This window comes from Oryza brachyantha, chromosome 11 (genome assembly GCF_000231095.2).
Source record: "Oryza brachyantha chromosome 11, ObraRS2, whole genome shotgun sequence".
Classification (NCBI taxonomy): Eukaryota; Viridiplantae; Streptophyta; class Magnoliopsida; order Poales; family Poaceae; genus Oryza; species Oryza brachyantha.
Genome location: NC_023173.2, coordinates 8405878 through 8429041, shown reverse-complemented (window position 1 = coordinate 8429041; position 23164 = coordinate 8405878). Strand labels below are relative to the sequence as shown.

At 43.5% G+C, this 23164-nt stretch overlaps 3 long non-coding RNA genes across 8 annotated transcripts; all 3 read left to right on the top strand.

Moving 5' to 3' along the window:
* The first annotated feature begins 703 nt into the window (after positions 1–703).
* Positions 704–7636, top strand: LOC102717012. Of its 6 annotated transcripts, none has more exons than XR_005812746.1 (7): positions 704–1049; positions 1140–1180; positions 1290–1363; positions 2266–2364; positions 2432–3962; positions 4548–4677; positions 5601–7636. It is a non-coding gene; the product is annotated as an uncharacterized LOC102717012 (long non-coding RNA). The 6 variants fall into 6 exon arrangements; XR_005812744.1 differs by adding an exon at positions 1973–2061 and having other exon boundaries at positions 1140–1363; XR_001551487.2 differs by having other exon boundaries at positions 1140–1363; positions 5628–5682; positions 7291–7632.
* Positions 7637–7719: 83 nt separating this feature from the next.
* Positions 7720–14314, top strand: LOC107305332. The gene is made up of 3 exons (XR_005812748.1): positions 7720–8350; positions 8442–8628; positions 14276–14314. It is a non-coding gene; the product is annotated as an uncharacterized LOC107305332 (long non-coding RNA).
* A 3952-nt stretch (positions 14315–18266) lies between these two features.
* Positions 18267–22865, top strand: LOC102717191. Its single transcript, XR_005812747.1, has 8 exons — positions 18267–18607; positions 18708–18791; positions 19356–19362; positions 19487–20589; positions 20675–20839; positions 20909–21017; positions 22140–22324; positions 22399–22865. It is a non-coding gene; the product is annotated as an uncharacterized LOC102717191 (long non-coding RNA).
* The last annotated feature ends 299 nt before the right edge of the window (positions 22866–23164 follow it).

Genomic DNA, 23164 nt, shown 5'->3' with positions numbered 1-23164 from the left:
ATAAAAAACCTTATAGCCAGCTGGTGAGTATATTATTAACCTCTAATAGTGCCGCTGACAGAGCGCGGTGACGCCGTCGACCGTGGGGCCCGTCAAGCAGTCGCCCATGAAACGGACGGAGAGAGCGAGGCAGCACGGCCGTTACCTACTTTGCTCGGTTCCGTGGGGCCAGCGGTCTGATCAAGCGGGGCCCGCCACGATGTTGCACAGTGAACACTGAACAGGCGAAGAGGTCGAGGCAGCACCGCCCAACGCTGGGCCCTCCGCGCAGTCGCACATGAGAGAGACGCTACTCTAGAAAAAAGATTTCGGCCTCGTTTAGTTCCTAATTTTTTTTTTAAAAATATCAAATCGAATTTTTATACACCTAAATAAAGCATTAAATATAAATGAAAAAACCTAATTATACAGCTATGAAAGAAATTTTGAGACGAATATTTTAAGCCTAATTAGTTCATGATTAGCCATAAATGCTACAGTAACCAACATGTATTAATGACGGATTAATTAGGCTCAAAAGATTTGTCTCGTGGTTTTTAGGCTAGCCGTGAAATTCGTTTTATCATTCGTGTCCGAAAATTTCGTATCCGAAAACCCCTTTCAACATCCGTTCAAATATCTAACGTAACACTTTTCCAAAAAGTTTTCTCGCTTTAAACACCACCTTTATTTGGTTACGAGTACCGATATACTCTATTTTTTAGACTAGCCTGACTGTGCCGGCTGTACAACAATAAGAACGAGGGAGAAGATGCAGAGAGGCGAACGGGGGCGGCGGAGGACGGCGTCGAGCGGTGGCGGACGACGGCGTCGACCGGCCGGACCGAGGCAGCGACGCACCGCGGTGGGGGCGGTGCGGCGGCGGAGGACGGCGGCGGTGGGGACCGGTGCGGCGTCGACGGACGGGGGTGGCGGATGACGGCGTAGACTGGCCGGACCAGGGTTGATTGCTGCTTGGCGCTTCCGTTCGTCCTGCTGCTTACCTTCTCTTGCTTGCGCACTCTGCCGCCATGGACCCGGGGGGCTGAAGCTGCACCCTCCTCTCCTTGGTGCGGCGAGCGATTTTCACGTTTGTCGTGTTTTCCCCCTTTCTCTTATTTCGCTCTTGCTTGTGTGACGCCGTTTTTTCGCCTTTGCAGGCTCTGTTGCTCGGGGTCGTTCCTCGCCTCGCCGCCACTCGGTCCGCTCAGTCATCACTCTCGCTCTCGTCGTCATAGGGTCGTGCCTTTCTCTTTTGGTTTTCTTTGGTTAGACTTTCGCTTGTCAAATCGCATTCTTTGCCTTTGCAGGGTCTCTTGCTCACCATCGGCCCTCCAGTCGCTGCGCTCCTCTCCACTCGGCGATCGGTTTCGTGTCGCTGCGGGTGCGCTTTCTTCTCTTTCTTTTTTTGTTTTCCTCGTTGTGTGCCTCGCTTTGGTCCTTTGGGTCAGCGGTCTTACGCGCGCTGCTTTTCGCCCGCCCCTGCGTGTATCGTGCCAGTCAGGGCTGTGAGACTCTTTTTAGTCCGGATGTATGGACGTTAATTAGGAGTATTAAATATAGACCTATAACAAAATAATTTCATAACTAAAGGCTATTTCATTTTATAAATTTTTTAAGCCTAATTAAGCCATGATTAGCAAATGTTTACTCTCAAACTTAAATGGAAGGCTACACAAGCTTGCAGTATACCTTCCAGAAAAACAAAATGTAATCATCCAGGTAAAAATCGATTAGTATCTTTGTATCAAGGCAGCAGATTACACAGACCAGATATGCTTAGCTAGAATAAAGTCTCTTCAATTTGTCTTTAATTCTTATTGACAAGTATTTTGCTATGCTATACCTTTTGTTTTTGATCCTGGGCTCCTGGTTTCATTCAAACTGGTTACTAATTAGTATTGATATCATATAAAGTAAAGAAGACTGTATGTACATTATATACTAAAGGGAGATCCTTCTACATGGTTAATAAAAACCTCTTTACTTTTAGCTTGATCTGTGGAAGAGAAAGATGAAGTATTGGATCAGTAACCAATTCAAAGACACCAGTGGATTAGTTGCACATGCCAATATACTGAAGTGAGCACATGGCACACATACCCTTTTTGCAAACTATTTTAGAAGTGATATCATGTTCTGGTACAATTTCTAGATTCAAAAAGAAATCTGAAATAGTTTACTTCATTGATTGTATTAAGGTACATGAATAATGCTACTAAACTCTATTGGAATGTCATAAACATAACCTAATATGATAACTGAATTAATTGTAAATACATGCAGGCTTGAGGTCTCTATAGAAGAAATTGCTGAGAATGGGAAAAAATGGATGACTGAGGAGTGGCTTTCAAGAAATATATTGAAGGAAAATCTGATCTTGCGGTTCGTACAACTCTGTTGACTCATTTTATAATTCAAACTTCAAGTACCGAGTGTTGTTTTCTTTCAGGGAGATACGAGTGTTGCCTTGAATTTTGCCACCGATGCTTTAGTGTGGAAAACTATTAAATTTCCACATTATAACTTCAATGGCAAGATGAAGAAGCATAATTCAGATGACTGTACCGACACAATGTATTTAGCTGAAGTAAAGATGATATTCAGGAGAAAATACTATTTTTGCTGTCCACTGGAACCACTTGAGAATGATATTGATTCTTTTCAAAGAAATCAAATATTAGAACATATGTCAGTATATGAAGTTCTCATGTAATTTGCTGGGTTATTTGTCTATCAGATCACTGCTATATGTGCAGCAACCAAGGAATGGATGACCTAAGGCATCCAGCTACAGGTGGTTTTGATATGGCCTCACCTGGCACTGTGTTTCCTTGCATGTATTCCACTGACTGAGCTCTTGTGTACATCATCAGTATATATATGGACCATGCCCAGGCCAAGTTGGGACAAAACGCCAAATCTGATTAGCATTTCTGCATTGTTAACACAAAAAGGAAGACTGCTTGCAACTGCATCACTATTACACTGCTCAATCAGATTTCTTTTAAATTCTAGAGTTTGGAGTGTGTTGGCATATGTGTGTGTGACTAACGTAGTAACATCGGTTAGATTATAATATCTGTAAGCGCTGCGGGAGCAACTGCAGGTCTGGTGGATCTCCCTCGGCCTTCTCCTGTTAGCATTAGAACAATCTTATAAATTCTTTGAAATCAAAATTAAATACTCAGAAATTTGTGCCAGTTGTATATTCATTTTTGTGTTGCTCCTTGACTGAGCACCACTGAACAATTCGTTGTTTATAAATGGAATACTAACATTTTTGTTGTTTGCTTTGTAGGTTTCTGCAGCACTTCATACTCTTGTCATTTGTATATGGCACCAGCTCTTTACACTGTGATTCCTCACTTTTGTTTGAGGCTTTTAGTAATGCTATTGTTTGGACCAAAGTTGCAAAGTTAAATTAATCCCACAGGAAAAAGTCTATGTTGCCTTCCTCATTCTTCAAAACTCGACCAACAAAAAAAAATCATGTCTACTTTAGCTTTCTCCTTTCTGGACCGCACCTGTCAGCCACTATTCAGATTAATTTCTTTTTCCAGAAAATATTTATTTCATTTCCAATATTCCAGAGAAACGTTATTCCTTTATCCAGTATATCATAGGTTCATCTTATCGTGGAAAAGCCATATCTTTTCAAACATGGCTCCGAAAATCTCTCCAAGAGTTAGAATTTTTTTTCCTAAAAATGAGACCTACCTAATGGCACTATTATTGACTAATGATATTATTTCTATTTTATGGTTTTTGTTAGTTTTCTTTGTTCTGTGTGTTGTCAACGTCGACGGAAATTGTTTCAAACGTGGATTTTTTTAAGACCTCGAAGACAAAGCCTGAGTCAAGTTACCCTTGACTATATTACCACATTTTATAAAATGTTTTGTTTGCAAAACTGTATTGATAGTGTGCAGGATTAATTTGACTTGACCTCGATGGACGTAATGGAGAAACGGACCACCCGAGTAGGTGGAACAATTACTGATAAAAGTTGATCTGTATTAATGTTATAGAAGTACACTAATTTGTGGTCAATATATATTATGCAGATATATAAACAAATAAATACAATATATATTATGCAGATATACAAAGTAGAGTTTTTTTAACACCCTTTTTATATGACGCAATGGCACACCTAGAAATATCATGGGGATGATTGTTGGCATATTTGGAAACAAAAAATAGTTTGTGAACAAAAATTTTATATGCATATTCCCAGCGATCTAAAAGTCATTGCTGGAAAATAAACTCAGGTGAAAATCTCCTAAAATCAAATCTAAATTTAAGGTCAAAAATTCAAAATTTTGCTTATAACTATTAAGTATAGGCGAAAAGATGGGCATCTACAGTACATGTACTGAGATTTATTTAAATCAAACATGGATCAGGAGTAGTAGCAAATATGGTTTCTTTCTTTCCGTAATTTTAGAAGTAATGGACACCTATCAGCAGGAAATTGACATTTGGTGCTGGTTAAACCCCTCTACAGGGCCTATTTACAGCAGTCAAGGTTTGTGGGCATGATCCTCGTCATTTTCTTTGTGCAGGCTTTTGCTCTGTATGGCCTGGTTTTTGCTATTATCCTCTCCCCTCGTGCGAGCCAAATCTCAAACACATTACAGGGGTTTGGAAGTTAGCTCATGTGGTACATGACAATAAGAGCACGAACTACAACAGGTATGGTCACTTTCCCAGTTATCCATGACAGTAAGAACATTCTAATATACAATAATATATGAGAAGATCCTTTGTCTGCCATTGAGTTTGCTACTGAATTATCATGTTCTACAGTATACAGTCCATGTCCGGTTTGTCTTTGTGAATGCTGTACAATTTTGTCCTGCTGACTAAAATACCTCTAAGACAAACTTCCAAAATTTTGACCAAAAAACTCAAGTTTTGGACAATTTTGTCCTGATGACTAACATTTTAGAAGTTTTTTACCAGGGGTACTTCTCTTGTAATATATTGACAGTGTCTTCCACTTTACTTGTCAGTTTTCAGACAAGAATTTGCTTATGTGTGTGCACTAGCCTACCAGATTTGCTGGGGTGTGATGTTAAATCATTTCAAAAAAAAGGCTGTATCTATGTTATTTTGGAAGGTCAACTGGTTATATATATCAAATACAGCCGTGTAACTTTGTATTCTCACCACCTGGAATGTTTTTTTGCTATAATTGTGCTTTACTCAAAGCAAGGAAGATTGTGCGCATGTTATTTTTAATTTGTTTGGCAGTATTTCTATGGGATCAAGTTAGTTTTTGTTTCTCAATTTCCTATTTAAGGCATTTGATTATTTCGTTGGATGCTAAACCTGAAAGAATAGTATCGCAGTTTGGGACAAAATGACGTACAATTCAGCTGAGCACCAAGATTGATCATACAATTGACAACATAGACAATGTCACCTGATTGCTGGAAATTTCTTTGGATTTGTTTTGCATTTGGTGTATGTCTATACGTTTGCTGAGGTTACAAAATAATGTGGAGCCCTTAATTCCTCATGTCATCTAAAAAACAACACGCTCCAACTTTGTATGATTTGGTTTCTTTTCCACGGTTATATGTTGTGGTTTCTTATATGTACATTTTTCCTAGAGGTGACATATGTCCTTGCCTTTCAAGGCACCTCTCATCCTTGGGCCCCTTGATGTTCATGGACAGCAACGAGTGTAAACCTGTGAGTTGATTCTATCATTTGCTCCCCCAGTCATTATTATATGATGTTTTTAACACTAAAAACCTCATATATTAATTACTAGAGTACCATTTTAGCCTAAGATTTAGTAGCTGGAGCACCATTTCAACCTAAGATTTAGTAGTTGGTCCAATGAAACAATAAAACAAATTGTTTTCGTACATGGAAGCTTTATATATAATGGCTTAAGTACTATAAGGCCACTATAAATGGATGTTCCTATTATGATGTCAGATCCATCATCCTTTTTCCTCATTTGCTTCTGTTTTTTAAGGACAGTATATTCTTTCCTGTTTGACTTTGCATATGAAAAACAAACTTTGTTGGTAGAGGTGAGCGCATTTAGTTGTAAATGCTCATGTAGGAAAAAAAAAATCTTATATAACACTTCCTCATGTTTACCTAGAGATTGTTTTAGGCATGAGGATGCACTGCTCCATGGTAAATAATTGGATGTGCAGTTCTAATCTTGAAATGTGTTTAGGAACAGAGTTTGTTTAACTTGGACTATCATGTGAATCGGAGTTATTTTGCTTATGGGTTGTTACAAGATGAGACGATTTATCACGTAGGATGTTGTAGCCCTTGCTAATTAAGTAGGCAATCTGATGGGTGTTTTACCAGATGGTCTAATTGTTCTTTCTGCTCGCGATTGTAAATTGACAAATAGAGCTTGTTGCAGCATTGTATCTTTATGTGGTTTAGTTTGGTAGTGTTAATAGGTGTTGTTTCACACCGGTTATGTATTTAGGTTGGTATCTGTTCGTGTTTTAGTAAATAATCTGGTACTCAGGTAATGTTTCTTCAGGTTCAACAAGGTATGTGAACTATGTTAGGAGGGTTTCAGCATTTCTAAGGTTTACGTATTGTACTTGTATTTTGGGTTAATCAGATCAATACCATTATAAATTTGCTAGTTTTGAAATATACCATTACAATTCGACTAATTATAAATATGCCATTATAATTTTAGAACTATTAGAAATATGCCACTCCATACCCTTTCGTTGTATTTTTTTAAAAAAATTGGACCATATTGTCCATCTGCTATTTAGTACGCCCTTGGCATCTGCAAGGGCAATTTGGTCCAAAAATAGCATATCTGAAATGGTTCTAAAATTATAGTGGCATCTTTACAATTAGTCGAATTATAATGATATATTTCAAAACTGACAAATATATAATGGCATGGATGTAATTAACCCTTGTATTTTTGGTGGTTGTGCTTACTAAAATAAAGAGGTGATTTTGTGGTATCATGTGGTTAGCAAAATTTCGCAAAATCTTTTGGCTGCTGAGATTATCCCCTTCTGCACCCAGGTTATAGTATCTCAGTGTCAAGGATCTATCTAGACTGTTCTTATTACTTGCCCTCGTGGTACCTTCATTTTCATTAGTTATGAAGAAATATTTTAGGGTTGATATTCTTTTGTGTCGTTTTATTGATATTAGTTGGTTTATCCATTCCTCACCAAATTCAATATGATATGATACAAATAAGTAGGCATAGAATCTTTTTTCTTGAGTTAAATAATGTCAGAAATAAATCAGTTGATTATCACTATCCAATTTGTTATGTGATGTTTGCAGAGAGCTGGCCTACTTTGATGTTCACAACTTTGTCCCAATGCTTCTGGAAGATATTAAATGGCTTCTTGGATGTCATCTCTTAAGGTTACCAGAGGTTCTACTATAAGATAGGTGTCCTGACCTTGCTGATTAGTAGGTGTAAGTGCATGCACACGTGATTTGTGCAATGCATGAAGTTCTGCTAAAGCAATGAAGAAATGATTTATCATTAGTAAGAAGGAAATTACAATAAACTAAACTTTGTATGAATGAATAACCAAGTGCTACCTTGTAGCTTCTCATTTTAATTATATGATGTTCAAATTAATTTTGTCTTCGTTAAATTCACGGACACGAAAAAAATTTATATATACAGGCGGCGCGCCATTGGCGCGCCCATCTCTCTAGTATATATAAAGGCTCACAGAAAGGGGGAGCGCTATGGGTGTACACGTCACCGGATTTTTCTCCGCCGTCCGATCTGGAATGCGCGTTTGGATGGGCGGGGGCTCTCCATCGCACGCGTGGAGGCGCCGCGGTCGAGCTGTGCGCCACGCGCTCCCCTTCCCAGCCTCTACCGCTGCCCTTGAATCCGTCGGCGAGCTGGCCGCTCCCCACCTCCCGTGACCTCCCCTGGATTCCTCTTCCTCGTCGGGCGCCCCCGCCGGCCGCTCCCCTTCTCGCCGCTCTTCCCTCTCGCGTCTATCGGTGTTCCGTCGCTCTTCTTGGTCGCTCCCCAGAACACTAGCCCGCTCTCTCCGCCTCGACAGCCGTCGGTGGCTCTAACGCCGGCGGGTGGTGCGGCGAGCCCTCGCCCGGCGGCTGACGGAACCGGCGGTGTCTCGCAGTGCTGTGGCTAGGGCCCGGTCCGTTGAAGGTGGCGGACGGTGCCGGCGGTTGAAGGTGGCGGACGGTGCTGGCGGCGGACGGCGGGTGCAGCAGGTGGCGGCTGACGCTAGAGGCTGGGGCGGCGAAGGCGGTGGTGGTCTTCCTCCTCGCCCTTGGACTCTCCGCTCGCCGCGGCGAACTCTGATCTCCCGCCGTCGCCGGCCGCCGTATTTGCTGCTGTTCCGGTAAGCAGGTATTGTCCCCCCCCCCCCCCACTCACCAGTTGACTGGAGTTTGGTGTTCTGAATCTCTCTGATGCATGCGTGTTGTTGTTTTCTGGGCAGCTGCATCAGCAGATTTCTTCCATGGCTGTGGAGGGGGGTTCTCATGGCCACCGGCTGCTCTCCCACCATCATAGCCTTCATCAAGTACTGGGGGAAGCGGGATGAGGCGCTCATCCTCTCCATCAACGACAGCATCAGTGTCACCCTCGACCCCGACCATCTCTCCGCCACCATGTCAGGTCCTCAGGTAAAACGAAAACGAAATGAACTCAAAAATATTTGGTGGTCGCCGCAAGACTCGAGTAGAACCCTAAAACTAAATTACTCCTAATACAAAGATTTGAATTCATCGTGTCCTCCATTCCTCCAGCTCAGGGCTTTAAATAGTTTGTTACAGAATTTGGAGGCTAGCTCCGGATACAGTAAAAGTTCAGAAAAGCTGAAAAGCAGATAATGAAAAATGACAAAATAACAGCTATAGTATGGTCCTGCTCAGCTGAAACTTGTCTTCATAGCTTTGGAAACGTCATCTTGACAATACGCCTCCTCCTGCGATTCCTCCTTGTCCTCGAGGATGAAAATGAGGAAATGTCTGCTGGATGAATGTTGCGTCCTCCCATGTAGCTTCTGCTGGAGATAGGTTTTGCCATAGTATGAGCCATTGTGTAACAGCTTCACCCCTTCGAAGTATCATTCTCCTCTGTAAGACTGCAGGTGGTTCAACCTTAACAAAGCCATCTGGGCCTACTAGAGGCAGGTTGGGTAGTGGCACAGCTTGAGTACCCAGATGCTTCTTAAGTTGGCTCACATGGAAAACTGGATGAATATTGGTGCCTGCAGGTAACTGAAGCTTGTAAGCCACTTGCCCAATTTTCTGTTCCACTCTGAAAGGACCATAGAACTTGGACCTTAGCTTAAGAGAGCCTTGAATTCCCAGGGCTGTTTGCCTGTAAAGTTGGAGTTTCAGATACACCATGTCACCAACGTGAAGCTGTCTCTCAGTTCTTTTCGAGTCAGCAAAGTGCTTCATCCTCCTTTGAGCTTCAGATAGGCTCATTTTAAGCTTCTGTATCACTGCCTCCTTCTCCTCAATTGTGACCCGAGCCTCCTGTGAAACATTGCAGGGTATCGGAAATTCATTAATCTGTGGAGGATGGTAACCATATAATGCCTTGAATGGTGTCATCTGTATCGAAGTGTGATAAATACTATTGTACCACCATTCAGCTAGTGCCAACCAAGAGTACCACCGTTGGGGTTCCAGAAATGTCATGGTCTTGGTCTTGAGTGTACCCTTGTTTTTCAGCTTTTCAGCTTTCAGTTTTTTCCAGGACAGCATGTAGGACAGAGGTTGTTAGGATGCTCTAGCACAGGTGGTTAGGATGCTCTAGGACAGGTTGTTAGGATGCTCTCGGACAGCACCCTTTAGGCTAGAATGCAGCTATAAATATGTATCCAACCTCCCCTCGGGATGGTATGACATTTGGTGATAAGTAAACAGAAAATTGCTCCAAGTTTGAGTGTTATCCTCTCACCAATGAGAGTAACAATTGAGATACTAACAAGTGGCTACACCCTCCTCAGAAATCACATGTCCCAAATATGCTACACTGGGTGCTTCAAATGTACATTTCTTAAGTCTTATTGTCACGCCCTGAGTTTTACCCAAGCCAAGAATTAAATAAATAATGCAGAAAAAATAATTTATTAATTAAAGTTCAGGAGAAACCCAGTGTAATAAATTAATTTAATTAATTGGAAGCTTTTCGGATATTCTAAAATGTCCCGAAAGCATTTTAAATTATTAACAGGATTTATATTTGAATTGTAGTCAGTAAAATTTGCTCTAATAAACTTAATAAAAATCGGCAAAATTGGAGGTAATTTCTTTTTTTCCCTCCTTCATTTTTCTTTTCTTTTTCCCTTCTCCCTTTTTCCCCTTTTCCTTTTTTCTTTTCTCTTTTCCTTTTTTTTTCTCTCCTGGTCGCACCTCCTCTTCCTCTCCTCCCTGTACGATCCTCTCCTCCTCCTCTCCAAGCCATGCAGCCTCATCTCTATCTCCACCAAAAAAATGAATTCCAATTAATTCTAAATCTTATCCCCTTGAAACATTATCTATTCCTTGTTAATCGGAGATGGATAACAAGATCTATCTCTAGCTTCCCCCTATAAATAACCCCTACACCCTTGCCTCTTTTCCCCGTCTCCCTCTCCCGTGCGTCTCCAGTCGCCCCTTCCGCCTCCGCTACAGCTGTGCCACCCCTATCCAATAGCTGCGCAGCAAGCCGCTAGCAGCCCTGCTGCATCCTTGTTCGCAGCACGTCGCCGGCTGGTCTCTCTCCTCCAAATTTCAGGTTCGCATATATTTTATTCTTGCGAATCAATCTAAATTAATCTACCGTTTAATTGTTCAGGTTTTCTAGCCTAACAGCGAGGAACAACCGCAATCCGTCGCTGATCTCTCCACCAAACCTCAGGTTTGCATACGTTTTATTCATGCAAATCAATCTATCGTTAATCTACCGTGTAATTGCTTAGGTTTTCCAATCTATTAGCTAGCGTGAGATTGATCTACGGTGCGGAATTCAATTTCGTAAACGTAGATTGGTTTAACGTTAAAGTCGTCTAATTCTAGTTTAGCGAGTCGTTAAATCTCAATTTAACGGGTCGTTAACTCCTGCCGTTGTTCCGCTAACAGTTCACAGTTTCACATATCGGATCTAATTTGTCGTACGGATCTCTAATTCGTGCATGATTTGGTTCTGTCGTGTGAATGCGTGTACTGTCTGCAATTTCCCGACTCGTGCCCCAACCGGCGCTCAAAGTCTGCATCACCTCCCTCGGCCCACTCGCACCAAGTCTAGGCCACCTCCCTCTCCTCCTCCGGGCCACTGACAGGTGGGGACCACCTGTCAGTCCCGTCTTCCTCCTCCAGCCGCTGCGCTGCGTCGTCGCCTCACCTCGGCTGCCCGCACCACCATCCACCTACGCACGCTTCCGCTCTACCTCGCCGCTGCGCTCACCACCGTGCGCCGCATCCGCGCAGTCGCGCGGTGTCCCCGCTACCTCGCCGTGCTCGCGCCCGCGCCGTGACTTGCCACCTCGCCGTCACCGTGGCCGTTGCCGCCGCGTCGCGCGCCACGTCCTCGCACCCGCGCTTCGCCGCCCCATGCGCTCGTCGCTATCGCGCCGCGTCCGCTCGTCGCCGTTGTCGCGCCGTGACTTGGCCACCGAGCTGTGTGCCACTCACGTGCGCCGAACCGCTTTGCCACCGCGTTGACACTATCGCGCTGTTGCTCTCCCGCGCCGCGCCCGCGCCCGCGAGTCCGCGCCGCCTCCCTCCTCTCTCCCGCGCCACTGACAGGTGGGGCCCACCTGTCAGTGACTGTTTCACCCGCCGCGCCCGCGCTGCGCCGCGTCCGAGCCGGACTCCGCGCTGTCGCCGCAACCGCCGCCGCCGCGACCGCGCCGTCGCCGACTCGGTCTCCAACCTCCGCCCGCCCTAGCCGGTGCTGCCACCCTATAAATCCCGAGCCGCCGCGCGCCGTCGCTCACTTTGCGCCGTCGCTCGTGTCACCGCCGTACTGCCGCCTCTCGCCGCCGCCGCGCAATCTCGTCGCTAACCGCCGGTCGTCGCCGCTTTGTTGCGTCACCACCTCCGTCCCGCTGTCGCCGACCGGTCGCCGTCCTCGTCGTCGCCGGTAAGCGTCCCCGCGCCGCGCATTCCTCCGTCACGTCGCCGTCGCGCCCGGTCGCCTCGCCGCCGCCGATCGATCTCCGCCGCCACCGCCGATCTCCCGCACCCGCCCGCGTCGCCACCTCCGCCTCGGTCTCGCCGACCCGCCCGCGCTCTCGCCGCCGTCGGTGAGCACCCGCACCCTCCTCCCCTCTTTCTCCCCCTTCCGGCCGACCGCCGCCGAGTCGCGTGCCGTCGCCGGACAAGTGCAAAGCTCGCCCCTCCCGCCGGTCGCCGTGGTCGTCGTCGCCTCCGCGTCGCCGACGTTTGGCCGCCGTCGCTTGCGCCCGCGCGTGTCCGCGCTCGTCGCTCGCCGGTTGTCGCCGTGCCAGCCGTCGCCGCTGTTCTGCCGGTTGCGCCTGTGCGTCACCGTCTCGGTCGTCGTCGCCGTCGCGCCGTCGTCGCTCGCCGGTCGTCGCCGTCGCGCCGCCGCCGTCGCCGTGCGCCGCCGCTCCCGCCGGTCGCCGTCGTCCGCCCGAGCGCGCGCTCTGCTCCCCCCCTCTGTTCCCCTCTCGCTGACGAGCGGGTCCCACCCGTCAGTCGCCACCCCGCCAGCCCCTTCCTCTCTCTCGTCCCCGGGCCCGCGTGTCAGTCTCTCCCTTTCCCCTTCTCTCACCGACAGGTGGTCCCCACCTGTCAGCCGTCAGCCTCCTCTCTCCTCGCTGACGTCAGCAGCCCCATTAATTGCGCAATAATTGATTTAGGACTTTTCTGTTTAGCTAAAAAACCCAGAAAACTTCTAAAATTCATAAGTAATTCATCTAGTCTCCGGTTAGGTCCATTCAAGTTTCATTAAATCCAGGAAAATACCAAGAACCCATTAAAAATAGTTTCTTTCCCTGTTTCAGTAGTTTTATAGCCTGTTTTGTTGGTTTTGCCTTGTTTGTCGTGGGTTTTGACCCCGTCGCAGTGCCGTTCGCTCCCGAAGTCATCGCCGAAGTTCCTCGTGGGTCTAAGCAAGGCAAGTAGCACCCTTCTTTGATCATATTGAACCTATGTTTATAAAATCCCCCGCTTTTACATTCAAACATGCATTGTTTTATGCAAATCTATTTATTGTATTTATCTATTGGGAATTTACCAATATATCCGTTGATTCTCATTTATTATTGTCATCCCAGGGTTAATTTGACTAGAATTAGGGTTAGTCAATGCTTAGCCATGCTTAGTCCAACTAGCTCACCAATTATTATTTAATTATTGTTGCACTTTGGTACACCTTCAATAGTTGTTATCATTATTCATTTCCCGAGGTGGATTAATACAACTAAAATATTGCTTATGGTGGGCTGTGGGTGCATGGTTTTGAGAGTCGTGCCCATGGCAATTAAGGACCGGTTCTCAGGAAACCCTGAAGGTCTTACACGTACTAACCACAAGCCAGAATGGGCAACGGTGAGACTCGTAATCTAGCTTGTCCCTATTCGACGTACCCAGGCAAGGGTAGGCGTAATGGAGTATGGACGGGCAATCGTGGTGTAACGAAAGCTTCTCCTGCTTCCGGATCTACCAAGGCACAAGAGGGGACTGCCCGACTTGGTGTAAAGGAGGGGGTGAAACCTGAAGTGTGGTGCGATTGTCTAGGGAGGGCTAGGTAAAAGGTCTTATCATGGTTTCCGTACTGAGGTATCGTGGTGATACGTTGGGGCATGGTAACATGCTTGGCAGCCATGTCTTGTGGGTAAAGTTGTACACCTCTGCAGAGTAAAACTATTCGAATAGCCGTGCCCGCGGTTATTGGGCGAACTGACAGATTCACTGGGATTAGTTGAACCTCTTTAATAATTTTCTTAATCTTGGAACTGGTTTGACCCTGCGCAATGTGGTGTAACGTTGGCAGTGGTTTGGGTCTGTCGCAACGTGGTTTAACGTTGGGCAGAGGGTTGACCCTGTCGCTACGTGGTGTAACGTTCGACAGTGGTTTGGGCCTGTTGCAACGTGGTGTAACGTTGGACAGTGGATGTTTATTTTAAATGTTTACTTTACTTTTATTTCAGTCTATTTTATCTACTGTTTTGCTAAATTACTGCAGCTTTTGTGCAAATTAACCTTAGCCTATCCTTGTTACCCTATTGCATTCATTATTCTCCCTCTCTTGGGTGTTACTTGCTGAGTACGGTGGTTTGTACTCAGCCTTGCTTACTTTTTCCCCCACCAGAGCAAGTGCCAGAGCCTGTGTCAGAAGAAGGTTGTTCCGAAGGTTGAAGTGAGGTTCAGTCCGCCGTCGAGAGTGCCTGTGGTGTGGAGCCGTCTTCACCAGCTGAAGCTGAAGATTAGATGGTCTAGTCTTGTTTTCCTTTTCCGCTGCATTTCGATAGATAATTGTTTTTATTTGTTTTTAAGTCGTGGAACTGTGTATTAATTTGTCCTAGTGTGTACTCGGGCTGATGCCTGGACCGAGATTTAATACATGCTATTGTTCAGAAATTTGGTGTAAATTTCTGGGCGTGACACTTATGACCAGCTGATTCTCTTGTAAAGCTTGGAGTATAGCAGCAAGATGCTCTCTATGCTCCTCCATGGTCTTGCTGTAAATGAGTATGTCATCAAAGAAAACCAGTGCAAATTTTCTCAGAAATGGAGCCAATACTTGATTCATGAGAGCTTGGAAAGTAGCAGGCGCATTTGTTAGCCCAAATGGCATTACAGTATACTCATAATGCCCTAAATGTGTTCTAAATGCAGTTTTCGTAATGTCACCCTCAGCCATTCTGATCTGATGATATCCTGACCTCAAGTCCAACTTAGTGAACACTTTAGCCCCATGCAGATCATCCAGCAAGTCTTCAATTATAGGCTTAGGAAATTTGTTCTTCACTGTTTGAGTGTTCAATTGCCTATAATCTACACATCCTCCAAGAGCCATCTTTTTTTCTAACCATGACAGCTGGGGAAGCATAAGGACTCTCACTAGCCCTTATTTCATTAGAATGAAGTAGTTCAGAAATGATTTTCTCCATGGATTCCTTCTGGTAGTGGGGAACCCTGTATGGCCTGAGATTGGGTGGTTCAGATCCTGGCTTTAATACAATAGTGTGGTCACAAGGCCTGTTGGGAGGCAGCCCTTTCGGTTCCTTCAAAGCTTGGGGAAACCTAGCCAGGATGGCCTGAACTGCTGCAGGGACCACTGGCTGGTCTGTTGGTAGCTCTTCTCCTATAACATAAACTTGGATTAAGTAGCCCATGGCTCCCTTTCTAGCCACTTTTTTTAGTTTTTGGCCACTGATATGAAAATGTTTGCCTGGAGCAGTATAGTCTTGCAATTGCACTAATCTTCCAGCCGTAGTGATTCTTAGTTCCCTCTTCTTCAGGTCCAGTATAATGGGACTATGAGTAAAAATCCAGTCAACCCCTAGGACTATGAGTAAAAATCCAGTATAATGGAATCAGGTTAAAGGAATTGCAAAATTTTTCCCCCTGAATCTCAAAGTTTAGATCAGCAACCCGAGTGTGAGTCTGTAACTCCCCTCCTCTAGCAACCATGATTTTCTTCCTGCCCATGTTAGCTAATGGTAGCTGATTGTGAATAGCAAAATCTTGATTCATGAAAGTACTAGTGCTTCCACTATCCACCAGTCCAACTGCCCTTTTCCCCTGAATATTCACTATAATCGAGAATGTGTCAGGCCTAGCGGTACCCAATGTTGCATCCAGCGAAATGCTCATGATTTCTTCTCCAATCTCTGCTGGTTTAATCTCATCCTTATCAACTATTCTTTCTTTACCATCCTCTGATGGGTTTTCCTCTTCTATGGCACCTTCTGCTTCTAACAAAGCATGGATAGCCTGTTTCACCTTACATTGATGTCTAGGAAACCAAGGTTCCTTACAAAACCAACACTTCTCCTCCTCCTTGTCAATTTCTTCTCTCTGTTGTGGCCTATTCATCACAGGTTGACTAGAACTGCCATAATTTTGAGCTTGTCTGTTCCTGTTGAAGTTTGCAGAGATTCTTCTGGCGTTTGCAGCTCTCTCATAATTCTTAGCATACCAATAAGACTGAAGCAGCCCCTGTGGCCTCTGACCACAGACATAGTACTTGTAGGGATGGCAATGGGTAAATACCCATCAGGTATTGGTACCCCATACCCATACCCACCATTGAAATTTAGACCCACCAAAATCCCCATACCCGCCATGGGTATAAAAAATTCCCCATACCCGTACCCGCCTGGGTAAGCCTCATCCGCGGGTCACCCATTTATCTGCCAAATTTGACATGACAACAAAAATAACACAAAATGTTTTGATCCAATTGTAGCAACGACAAGGCATCCGCATCAGTCACACAATACCATAAATCCCATCAAGTAGTACTTAAGTAGTAGTAGACAATACATAAATCCGCGTAATTTCATATATGGGTTAAGGCTTAAATAGCTAGGGTTTCATATTGGCTAACCTAATTTCACATATAGGCCAGAATGTTCATTTGGGCTTCTGGGTATTTATTACCCGCGGGTAAATGGGTATGGGTATCATAGGAACGTTCTCATACCCGTGTGCCCGTTGGGTGAAGGTATTTACCCATTTACTTACCCACGGGTAATGCATTTAGCTCATATCCGTACCCTAATTGAGTAAATACCCATCGGGTCTCGGGTCGCGGGTCCCCATTGCCATCTCTACGTACTTGATGTCATTTCTCAACCCGCTGATAAAACAGCTGTTTAGGTATTGCTCCTGCAAATATGGGTGATCCCTCCTAACCAAGTCCACATACTCCTCGAACTTATCAATGTACTGGGCAATCGTTAGTCCATGCTGTTTAATATTCTGCAGTAGTTCCACTGACTCATGCACATTAGCGTCTGTGAACCGGTCACTCATCATCCCACAGAGTTGATGCCAGTGTATAGACTGCCATGGTATTCCAACTCCTCTAAACCACCTAGCTGCCCTTCCTTCCAAATGTGCCAGAGCCAAATTCACCCACTGTTCATGAGGAGTGCCTGTGATCTCAAAAAACTTCACACTGCTTGATCCAGTTGATAACATCTTCCCCACCAAACAATGGAATCTCAAGTCTGGGGCCCTTGATTACAGCCTCCGCATACACTCCGTTTTCACCTCCACCCAATGGAATATTCCTCGGAGCGCCCATCCCTGAAAATTCAGTATATCTCCCTCCTTTTTCATGATTCCCATTCTGAAAGCTAGGGTCATGCGGCTCCTGGTTGAACTGACCATTCGGTGGTACAGTGTGGGGCTCGATGGTGAACACCGTTCCTGATCCCTTCCCAGCATGTTCAGCCTCCTCCACTCCCTTCCCTGAATCATCTTCCCCATGCTTGTTACACAGCTCCCTCAATAAGTTCTTGATCTCGCTTACCTCGGATCTCAGCACCTTTAGAGAGTCCAGCTCCTTCCTGATGCCCGCAATCTGAGCTCTCACCTCCACGATCTCGTTGGTTCCTTCCATGGAGCTTTGTGATCTTGTCTTGCTCACCATCCGTCTGAATCTACCGCCGCCTTCTAGTCAACACAGCAAGGGATTTTACAGCAACGAGTTGTGTGCTCGCTGCCAACCTCACCGTGATCAAACTGTCTTGCCGAGGAACAGCCACGCTCTGATACCTATGTCAGGTCCTCAGGTAAAACGAAAACGAAATGAACTCAAAAATATTTGGTGGTCGCCGCAAGACTCGAGTAGAACCCTAAAACTAAATTACTCCTAATACAAAGATAGATTGGAATTCATCGTGTCCTCCATTCCTCCAGCTCAGGGCTTTAAATAGTTTGATACAGAATTTGGAGGCTAGCTCCGGATACAGTCAAAGTTCAGAAAGCTGAAAAGCAGATAATGAAAAAGCAGATAATGAAAAATGACAAAATAACAGCTATAGTGTGGTCCTGCTCAGCTGAAACTAGTCTTCATAGCTTTGGAAACTTCATCTTGACAATACGCCTCCTCCTGCGATTCCTCCTCCTTCAAATTAATAGCATCTTCAGAGAATTCAGACTTGACACCTCCTCTTCTCCATTTCTGCCATCCCTTGAGCTTGACACACCACCACAATCGCCGTCAGCCCTTCCTTCCCCTCCGACCGGATGTGCCTCAACGGCAAGGTTTTCCTCTCTACTCTTCGATCTCTCTGCTACTTCCAGTTAATATTCAGCATCTTTTGCTTCGCATTTATGTCAGCTTTCATCTCTGAATAATGGCTGTTTTGTTGATCAAACTGATGATGCCAAGTGGTTGCCTAGATCTAAATGGGGAATCTATCTCTATAACATTTTCAATATAGCTTCATCATTCTAAGGTTTGCAATCGAGTCGAATAATACCAAATTATCACGTTTAACATAGTGAGAGAAAACAAGTAGCCTCAAATTTCACATATGCGCCTGCTACTCTTCTTGACCTAATAATACATCAATGCTCGTGGGGGCTGCTGCCACTATTAAGTCCATTTAGTTCCATGTTATGCTGCCTTCTCAACAAACACTGTAATCACACTACTCTAACCACTCTAGGCGATTGCTCCTTGGTAATATATTATATCTTTTTGTTTCTCTCTGTACAAAGCACAATTTTAGTGCCACACTACACAATCCATCCTCATCTTAATTGATTTCCTGTGAATACAGCTATAAACGTGATCTATTCTGTTTTTGGAGGGTTAATGCAGCAAGTGTACCTGCAGTTAAACTACCGGTGCCATGGGAAAAGAGGTAAATTTTGCTATTAAATGAATCTGTATTCCACTGGATGTGCCCGCTTGCTACCAAATAGTCTTGGATCCTGTCACTACCTCCTAACTACACCTTAGTTGTCTTAACAAATCACTCATAACATGTTTCTTCTTGATTTGCCCCAATCTCTCCTGTTGGAATTTAGTGATGGAGCATGCGAACTGTTGACTTCCCCCGTACCATCATGGTGCTAGCTAATGACAAAGTAATTATTATCTATGCATCTATGCCATTACATGACCTATGATTCAGATATGCTCCACATTCCATTCTAGACAAATTTAGATGCAGTGCAGAATACTGCATGCACTGTTGAAAATACATATGCAGCCTGAAATGTCCATATTGCTCATTGATTTTTTGTTTGTATTCGGTGCACCATACAACTAATGTGTAATTATATCCGTACCATTTCATACCATGTGATTTATATGCACATCAGCACGTCAGCATGCCACTTATATTTGTATGCAGTCATTACTACTTCACTGTTTTCTGAGCTAATTCCTTTGTTTTATTAAATTTGAACATCCATTTGTTTAGCTTTCAGGTATGCAATTACAAAAGCTTTTCTTGTAGCTTTTGTGATGACTTTCTTCTCTTTATTTGATGTTCCTGTCTTCTTGCCGATACTTCTCTGCTATTGGGTGGTTCTTTTCGTCCTCACGATGAAGCGCCAGATCGTGCATATGATAAAATACAAATATGTGCCCTTCAACATTGGGAAGCAGGTTAGTTTTACTCTTAGAAGTGTCAGCATATGCCATTTCACTACATAGTCCTGTCATCTGATGAGTGTTGGTGCCATGGGAGTTACATGTTCATCACACTCTGAGAATGTTGAAAGAAGTGACATTTATATATTCACGCTTGGGTGCTACGGATCGTATGGTGACCTCTGAGTGCCTATTGATTACTATTAAGAAAAAAAAATTCCTGTTTGTAGTTTGATAACTCACTTAACCGTCTGTTTGTCCTTCCCAATTACCGGGGTACATATTACACTCAGGATGTTGCTATTAAGGTGCTTAAACCTGAGAGGATAAATTCAGACATGCAGCGTTATTTGCTCAGGAAGTGTATATTATGAGGTATGCTACGAGATCTCTCTGTTTGTATCACTTATTTCTTGTGTAATGTATTTACCTTATCCCATTAACTCTTATCCCATTAACTGTTGTTTCTTCTTTTCTATCATGAATGGTGCCGCATAAAAGCCGCCATAATTGCACTGAATTTATCTTCGTAACTACAATGTGTGCGTTCGATTATGACTGCTATTTACATGCGAACACATATGTCACCTCAGAGGCAGGAGATTATAAATGATCTCATTTCCAATTTAGGAGATTTAATTTACCAGTTTTCTCTATATGTTGTTGGTATTGTTTGGGGACCAATTCAGTTCATCACCATGTTCTTGTTTAGTTTGGGCCAATCAGTTCATGTCAGACTAATTCGGTTCAATTGGGATAATCATTTCATGTCCTGCATGCGTTCTGCTAACTGTAGTTCTGTTTGGGCATAATTTTGATTTAATTGGTTTAATGTCTACGAATCTATAAGAACAATAGCTATCTGATGGTCTCCTGCAACGGTGGGCTTAACCAGATGCGAGCAGCTGTATGTCTGTTTGTGAATACATTATACATTATTTGCAAGTCAATATCTCAATGCATTGGTTAAAGTACTGAAATTTTGATTGTTTGTGTGTCGGATATATGGTATGGTGACGATTACCAGAATTGGACAAAATCTCATTTTGTAATGGCCCTAGGTGAGCCTTCTTTTTGCAGTTGGCACTTACCAGAATTCAATTGAGAATGTTCCTGATTCAACCTCTTTTGATTCTTCTGTTACAGTGAGTTCAACAATATATTTCATGTGGATTACTTGATAGCATCGTTGAGAGACGAGGTCTGGATACTGAGAAAGCTTCCTCCAAGGCTGAAAAGAAGAGTTGAGCTAAGATTTGTCGCTCCATGCCACCTCTCAGTTGGTCTGATATATCCTATTACCACAATCAGGTTTGGTTTCATCTCTCTCACTTTCCTTGATTTATCCCATCATGAACTGAAACTCATGTGCAAAATCAGGCGAGGATGGTAAGTGTTTATTTGTGGAAAACAAATTCTACCACTGATAAGGAAGTACAAGACCCTTCATCGTTCAGAACGAACCACTTCTGGATGTCAAATGACACAGGTACTTCTGTTCAAAAGTTTATGCATATATGTCAACTAGCTTATATATTTCTAGCTCTATGATTTTCCCAATATTCATGGCATGTGCCAAGGCAATAAAATGAAACTATTTTGTGATGTGATACCATTGATGGCATGCATATATTGTGGTCTACTCCAAAGATAAGTGCAGTTTGTCTTTTAGACAAAAATGTCAGTCACCTGTTCTTCCTTTTAACTTGTTTTGATTATTGATTTCCCTTTTGTCGTCTCCCTGTTGTTCCTCTGATAGTGGACAAAATTACACATGAATGAATTTTGCTTCCCTAAGCCACAGTAAAATGAGTCGATATTATTTTCACACGGCTCGATGTCAATTTGGATTTTAGCAATGTTAAGTGACATCAGATCGACATGTCTTTTCCCTTAAGTCTAGCTCCTCTTTTTTAATTTCTGAATATAAGAATTTTGCAATTAATATAAGCTAAGCTAGCACTGCAAGTCGATTGGTTGAGAGTCGGACAATTATTATAATTCTTACCTATCATTCTCAGTAAGTATATACATGGCAATCCATGGGTGCTAGCATAAAATATTTTTCCCACAGATTTTATTAGCTTACTTTACTTTCCCTTTCTTTTATATTGGAGGAATAAGTAAGTACTCTATGTACAGCACATTTTTTAGTTGCTCATGTTTCTTGTCATGACATGTGACAAAACTAAAAAATTGGTGACTTGATTATTTGAGCAGGTATTTTTTTCAGGGTTTGGCCAAATAATTAGGTTATAGCTTGGGATTCTCTGTTAGGCCAGTGGGTGTGTACTGTCTAGAGTGCTTGACCATTATCTCCTCCTAACTTGCCTATAGCCTTTCGTGTCTGCAATTAATTATACTTACTTTAACCCCACATAGAGACGTTGGTATGAACTACTTACTCCCTCTCTCTAATATGTACAAAATTATATATGTGGGTAGTGGGAATTATATCGGCAGAACATATGTTGTCAGTAATACATTTATTTCGCTGCTTTTTGCACTGGGTTAAGTAGCCTTCTCAGTTTGCACGAGGTGTGCGCTCAAACACCCAATCTGCATTTCTAGCCTGTTTTATTGAAGTCGGTTCAGTTTTATTGATTTACAGGTGTATCTTCCTATGTTTGTATGCCTTCCACAAAGTAGGAGTCAATGGAATTGCCCATGTCCTCCTTCAGCTGCATATGTAATGCTTTTGAAATTCAATGGGTTTCTGCTTTGGCTGTCCTTACTCTGTTATATAGCTTGGTGCCAACATCAGTTACTAGTTGCATACCGCGCGCAGTCTTACAGGTAACGACGATGCGTACCCTGTTTTACTTCGCACATGTTGTTCCTTACCGATTTTACTCCTGTTGCTTTCGCAGGTAAAACTATTTAGTTTTACGAATTAGTACAACTATGAACCAAATCAAGGAGTCTGTACATTGAAGAGCAAGATCAGTTACTTTAGTTGTGGCGGCGCGCCAGGGCGCGCCCCATCCACTAGTATGATGTTCGAGAAAGCATGCATGTTTGGTATGGTGTGTTGGGAGTTGTGTATCCCATGCACCAGATATCAAATCCTAGCGCCCACAATTTACCAACACAAGCGTGAATCTATATACTTTATGTAGGAATTTTGTGAGGTTTCTTCATTTTACACCCGACTGCGTTTATTGAGAATTTGAGCATGTGTTATAAGGGAAATATACTCAAGGATAAGTGTGTCTTCGTTCTTCATGTACCATAGAAACAAGAATATGCCAATGGCACAAGAAATGTGGATGCTTTTCAACGCTTAGGAATGTTCCCTAGCTAGCTTATGCCTCAAATGTCAACTAGCTATATATATAGGTATACATGGACAGATTTAACCAAAAAATCGAGTGGAGGCATCTAATTAGGATTGCTAGTGTGCTAATTTTTTTACTAAATTATACATTAAATTATACATTAGTAATACACTTAAGTATTAAATTTGAGTAGGTTCTAGGACCCCACTCAACTTGCATCCGCCCTTGTAGGTATATATGAATATGCAAAGTTTTCGTATATGAATATGAATTATACGAAAATAATGAAGGCATCGCAATTGCTGATGGTAATAAACTATAGGGTGGCTAAAGGCTAGGAACTCGATGGTTTGGATGA